Source organism: Hemitrygon akajei, chromosome 16 (genome assembly GCF_048418815.1).
Source record: "Hemitrygon akajei chromosome 16, sHemAka1.3, whole genome shotgun sequence".
Lineage (NCBI taxonomy): Eukaryota > Metazoa > Chordata > Chondrichthyes > Myliobatiformes > Dasyatidae > Hemitrygon > Hemitrygon akajei.
Genome location: NC_133139.1, coordinates 93,826,212 through 93,832,869, shown reverse-complemented (window position 1 = coordinate 93,832,869; position 6,658 = coordinate 93,826,212). Strand labels below are relative to the sequence as shown.

The 6,658-nt window shown below is 43.5% G+C and overlaps 1 long non-coding RNA gene across 2 annotated transcripts; it reads left to right on the top strand.

The window, feature by feature from the left end:
* Nucleotides 1-1,986: 1,986 nt before the first annotated feature.
* Nucleotides 1,987-5,843, top strand: LOC140740423 (uncharacterized). 2 transcript variants are annotated; one of them, XR_012101854.1, is made up of 3 exons: nucleotides 1,987-2,618; nucleotides 3,300-3,374; nucleotides 5,595-5,843. It is a non-coding gene; the product is annotated as an uncharacterized lncRNA (long non-coding RNA). The 2 variants fall into 2 exon arrangements; XR_012101853.1 differs by lacking the exon at nucleotides 1,987-2,618 and having other exon boundaries at nucleotides 2,817-3,374.
* Nucleotides 5,844-6,658: the final 815 nt, after the last annotated feature.

Sequence of the window (6,658 nt, the reverse complement as noted above, 5' to 3'; positions counted from 1 at the left end):
ATAGGTCCTTGAAAGTGACTACACCGGTGAACAGGGTAGTTAAAAAAGTCTTGTGAAATGTTTGTTTTTATTAATTGAGGCAAAGATTTCAAAAGTCAAGAGGTTATGATGCAACTTTATGAAACTGGGATTAGGCAATATCCGGAGTATTACATAGTTATTTTTATTATAGAGCAGAATAGGCCACTCAACCCCATATATGTACCTTCTCGCCATAACCTTTAATGCTCTGACCAATCAGGAAAATTCCAATCTTTGCTTTAAATATACCCATGGTCTTGGCCTCCACAACTATCTGTGACAGAACATTCCACAGATTCAATACTCTCTAGTTAAAAAAAATCTTCCTTTCCTCTGTTCTAATGGGTCATCCTTGAATTCTAAGGCAGTGCCCTCTAGTTCTGGATACTCCCACCGTAGGAAACACCCTCTCCATGTCCACTTTATCTAGTCCTTTCGACATTCAATATGGTTCAATGAGATCCCCACACATCCTTCTAAATTCTAGTGAGTATAGGCCCAAAGTTGCCAAATGCTCCTTGCATGTTAACCCCTTCATTCCTGGAATCATCCTTGTGAACCTCCTCTGAACTCTCTCCAATGACAACACATCCTTTCTGAGATATGGGCCTAAAATTGCTGACAATTCTCCAAGTGCGGCCTGACTAGTGTCTTATAAAGCCTCAGCATTACTTCCTTGCTTTTATATTCTGTCTACCTTGAAATAAATGCCAATGTTGCATTTATCTTGTTTACCGCAGCCTCAACCTGTAAATTAACCTTCTGGGAGTCTTGGTTGAGGACTCAATAGACAATAGACAATAGGTGCAGGAGTAGGCCATTCGGCCCTTCATGTCAGCACCGCCATTCAATGTGATCATCCACAATCGATACCCCGTTCCTGCCTTCTCCCCATATCCCTTGACTCCGCTATCTTTAAGAGCTCTATCTCTTTCTTGAAAGCATCCAGAGCATCCACTGCCTTCTGAGGCAGAGCATTCCATAGACTCCTAAGTCCCTCTGCACCTTTGATGTTTGAACTTTCTCCCCATTTAGATAATAGTCCACACCACTGTTCTTTTTACCAAAATGCAATTTCATACATTTCCCAGCACTGTATTCCATATACAAAGTCTATGCTGTCGCAGAACTTGTAAGTCCATAGCAGAGTTCTCAAACATTGGTACAGCCAATTTCAGTTCCAGTGTGAAGGTGATGCCTTGTAATGTTTTCCAAAATAGATAATTTTATTGTATTTTAACAGTCCCATTTCTTAGCATCAAAATATACCATCGACATCATAGTTGCTTATTTATTTGTGGTAATATTACTTTGTGTGTTATGTGTGAGTTATATATACTGCATTATGTAGCTTGGTCCAGAGGGACGTTGCTTTGTTGGCTGATATACACGTATACATTTGAATGACACAAGAACCTGGACTTGACCTTGAACATGTATACATACACGGAGACACGGAAGACTGTAACTGCTGCAATATGGAACATACAATGAGTTAAGATGCGGTCAAATCTTTAAATGAAGACTTCTGGTCAAGATGGCGCCTACTTACACCACGCCTTTGGTCGACAATTTTCGGATAGATCATGAAACCATATATTTCACTTAAATGTCTTTAACGTTTGTTTTTTTGTCTTGAATGTGATTCTTGATCTTTTGGAGCCTATGATTTTCAGCTTGGAGGTCACTATGGTGTTTCAGTGTTCTGTGGTCTCTGAGAGGCTTCCAAGAGGCAGAGGCAGCGTCGAGAACTTTGTGGCGAGCAGGCTGCAGTACGGGACACGAGCCAATGTCCGGCTCCATTTCGCCGATTAGAGAGACGAGTGAAATTGAACCATTGAGGTGAATGCTCAAGGTGACTGCTGACTACCCGCCTTTTGATCCCTAGGGGCTCACTTTGCTATCGGAGAGGGGAGGCTGTCTTTTGATCGCTCTGTTGTCGGAGAGGGGAGGCTGTCTTTTGATCACTTTGCTATCGGAGAGGGGAGGCTGCCTTTTGATCGCTCTGCTATCGGAGAGGGGAGGCTGTCTTTTGATCACTTTGCTATCGGAGAGTGGAGGCTGCCTTTTGATCGCTCTGCTGTCGGAGAGGGGAGGCTGTCTTTTGATCACTTTGCTATCGGAGAGGGGAGGCTGTCTTTTGATCGCTCTGCTATCGGAGAGGGGAGGCTGTCTTTTGATCACTTTGCTATCGGAGAGGGGAGGCTGCCTTTTGATCGCTCTGTTGTCGGAGAGGGGAGGCTGTCTTTTGATCACTTTGCTATCGGAGAGGGGAGGCTGCCTTTTGATCGCTCTGCTGTCGGAGAGGGGAGGCTGTCTTTTGATCACTTTGCTATCGGAGAGGGGAGGCTGTCTTTTGATCACTTTGCTATCGGAGAGGGGAGGCTGCCTTTTGATCGCTCTGCTGTCGGAGAGGGGAGGCTGCCTTTTGATCGCTCTGCCATCGGAGAGGGGAGGCTGCCTTTTGATCGCTCTGCTGTCGGAGAGGGGAGGCTGCCTTTTGATCGCTCTGCCATCGGAGAGGGGAGGCTGTCTATTGATCGCTCTGCTATCGGAGAGGGGAGAGGCTGCTGCTGTGCCTGGAGAATGTTACCCAGGTCTTCTGCATGTTGGATATGGACTTAGACTACAGACTTTTTTCAGTCCTATTGTGTTTTTTTAAATATATATTCTGTGTTTTTGGCCCGATCGTTCACGTATTTTGGGGGCGGGGGAGGGAGATTTGGGGGTCGATGTGCCAGTTTTGTTTTTGTTGAGCAAGGGGGAGGATGGAGAGGGTGTTGATGATCGTGCTGCAGTACTTTTCTTTCTTGATTTCGTGGCTGTCTTGAGAAAAGGAATTTCAAAGTCATATTTTTTGATAATAAATGAACCTTTGATCTTTTGAAGTCCAGTTGAAGCATCTGGACCGAAATGTTCACTGTCAATTTTCTTCAATACACATGCTGCCTGACCCACTGAGATCCGCCAGCAGTTTGTTTCGTAATACAAACACGAGTTAACGGTTTCAGCTAAAGTTGAGCGGACCATCCAGGCGAGAAGAACGGCGGGATTGATTCCCAGTTTTTTTGTTGTTGTCGTTTAAGAAGATGCCGTCACACCTGTTCCCTGGCAAAGACAATTATTTAATAGACTGACAAATTGTTGCGGCTTAGAATTTGTTACGAAGGGCAGGTGATCACAACAGGTGACCAAAGTGTGCGGCGATCAAACGCACACCAGAACCATCCTCAGTTCCTGATTGCAAAGGTAACAAACCCTCTGCTCCTATTTCCCAGGCATCATGAACAAGGTGCAAGAACTTCTCGTGATTCTTGGTCTCCTGTTACTACTGTGGGATTTCCAGCTGGTAGGTAAGTTCTTTTCTCCCAGCTTTCTGCAGGAAATATTTTAGAGTCATAATCACATACAGCACGGAAACAGAGCTTTCGTGTGGACCGTCAAGCACCCGTTAACACTAACCTTGCCCTAATGCGATTTGATTTAAATTCCCATCATTAGTTCACAAATTCTATTTGAAAATCTTTCCTCAAATTCTCTCCAAAACTTTCATCAAATTCTATACTTACACACACAAGGCAACTTACTGCGACCGAACAACTCATCAGCCCTTGCATTTTGGTGATGCAGGAAGACATAAGGTGACGGGAAGTGGAAGCTTGACTATACGTGTTGTAGTGTTCTATGGTTCTCTGGTTACCCATATGCAGTACTTGGGGAAACCCACGCGGGCTCAGGTTAAACATGCAAACTCCATACCAAGAGTTCTTACGGTTACTCTATTCACTACTCGGGTGTTCCGCTCTTCGAATTATTTTAAATAAAAACATTTTAATAACTCCCATAGCTGATTGAGTTACCTTTTAGGAGACTGGGTGTTAAACTCGTGACTAATGGCTCCTATGATCACTGCGTCACAAAATTATCGGACGTGAAATAATAATCTCAAACCACAGCACAATTCCTCGGGTGGTGACGATTCTCCGAATCTCAACCCAGACCGATATCCCTTGTCCTCTGAGGTTAGACTCCGGCAAGATGTTGTAAGAGAATAAAATCTGGACTTCGTAGATAAATTAACCCAGAATTAGGGAACGCCCTTTCAATCGCGATTCTTTAGCTAACGCTGACCGTTCAAGTAAAATAAAAGTGGGTTCAATTTCTACTCGAGAAATCTGAACACAGAAACTAGAATATAAAAACAATACTGAGCCTTTATAAGGTCAGGCCGCACATGAAGTATTGTCAACAGTTATGGGTCCATATCTCAGAAAGATCTCAGAGGGAGTCCAGAGGAGGTTCAGGAGGATGATTCCAGGAATGAAGGGGTTAACATATCAAGAGCGTTTCGCAGCTTTGGGCCGGTAGTCACTGGAATTTAGAAGAATGCGGGGGGAATCTCGCTGAAACTTACCGAACGTTGAAAGGATTAGATAGAGTAAATGTAGTGAGGATGTTTCCTCTCGTGGGGGTATCCAGAACTAGAGGGCACAGCCTCAAAACTGAGGGACGACTCTTTAGGACAAAGGTAAGGATGATTTTTTTTTTTGCCAGAGAGTAGAGAGTCTGTGGAATGCTCTGCCACAAACTGCAGAGGAGGCCATCCGTGCGTAAATTTTAAGACGGGAGTTGATCGCTTCCTGATGTATGGGGTTAAGTGGAATCCAGGATCAGGCATGATGGAATGGCGGAGCAGACTCGATGGGCTGAATGTCCTAATTCTGCTCCTAAATCTGATAATCTTATCGTCTTATTGCGGCCCTCAGGGAATGCGGCGCAACTGGGGGGGGGGGGGGGCGGGTTTGTATGTCAGATACATGAAAATAATGAGGTCCGTTTGTCTTCTCAAGGGACATAAACAAAGTTCTCTGCATTGCCATAAAATATTGGCATAAGTAAAGCTAGCATTTCTGGGGATGGGGAAGTATTTTTTTGTCACTGTTATATTACTCTTTGTGGGATCGTGCGCATTTGTAGAACAGAAGCGCCTGTATGTGCGAGTAAACAGGTTAGCCAAGAGACCGTCTGGCACGCTGGTTTTCCTCACCTAAGGAACTGAGAATATGGGTTAAGACCTTGTCTCGTATGTACAGGGCGTTAGTGAGCTCGCACCTGAGGTGTTGTGTACAGTTTTGATTACTCCGTATAAAAGCAAAATTGGAGGCTATAGGTTAAAGGTGAGGAATGTTTTAAATTAAACCCGAGGGTAACATTATGATGGGTGTATGGGGCGAGCTGCCTCCCAAAGTTAAGACAAGTACAATAATTTTTATTTAAAAGTCACCCGAACGGGTACATAGAGAGGAGAGGTTGAGATGGATATGTGCCAAACACGGACAAATAAGATTAGTTTACATGGGCGTCTCGGTTAGCATGGACAGAGTGAGCCGATGCGCCTGTTGCCGTGCAGTAATACTCTATGATCCTATACTGAGTTGCCGCAATTCTTACATCTCAGACTGCACGGTGATAATCTAACGCTGGGAAAGACGTGTGAAGATGTAAATCTAATTCTATCTGTATAGTCGAACGGCCGCTGAATTCACTCTAAATTATTTAATGTTTGGTTTCAGTTTCGACCACGGTGACCTGTAAATTCCTGAGTGGTGCCTGCAGCGCTCTTCCTTGCAGTTTTGGCTACAACGAAGAGAGGAAGTTCTGTGACGATGGATCCAATTGCTGTTATCCATAATAACTATTCTATAAATGTTCAGCTATAAAGAGCAAGCTGAACTTCAAGTGGGGAACCCGTCTTCTCTCGAGTTTGCGTTGGGAATGTTTGTGTACTTAGCTGAATTTAAGAAATAAAACTCAATACATAATCTTCGCTTAAAAGTAGTTATGTCCCCCCTCCCCCCACCCGTTCAAATGATTCGGCGATGTGGTGTTTCCAGAGGGTGGAGTGCATGACACAGTGTATTCCACAACACTGTGCAATGACGTGTGGAAATCAACCCTTGAGGAAAGAGTGGGAGTTGAGGACTGGAATGGAAGGGAGACAACAATTCTCATTCTTTGATTTATAACACGAATGTCTCCCTCAGTTTCCTTGAGACCCAGTTGATTATCCACTTTTATTATAAACTCTCTTGATCTTTCATTTTTTCTCTCACTTCTGTCACTTACACATTTTCTCACCCACTTTACACTTCATACTTCAATCTTTCTTTTTCTCCCTTTTTTTCAGAATCAGAATTTTTATTTTCTCATGTTCTCTTCTTCTGGTACGATCGTCTCTTCGTTCACACTTCCACAATTTTAAACTTTTGTCATGATCATGTAACCATACAGGAATAAAGAACGACGGTTTTATTTCTACCAACAAATTAGCCCAAGGCAACTAACATTTCTTGATAGATTTAACCAAAGAGCACTAATAGAAAACTTGCACGGCTACTGTCTATTTATGGTGTGCATTGTCTGCATCGTGGAGAAAAGAATTTCCACAGGACGTAAATAAATAAAATGGAAATCAAAATTATGGTCAGAGTGTGCACCTAAACGTGTGTTTATCAGTGAGTGCCTATCTTTTAGCATCTTACAGAATTACGAACAGCTCAGTGTTCTGTGCAGGCTCAGGAGGAAACAACAATTGAGAACGCGAGAAGTAGACAGGTAAATATATCCGGACAGACAC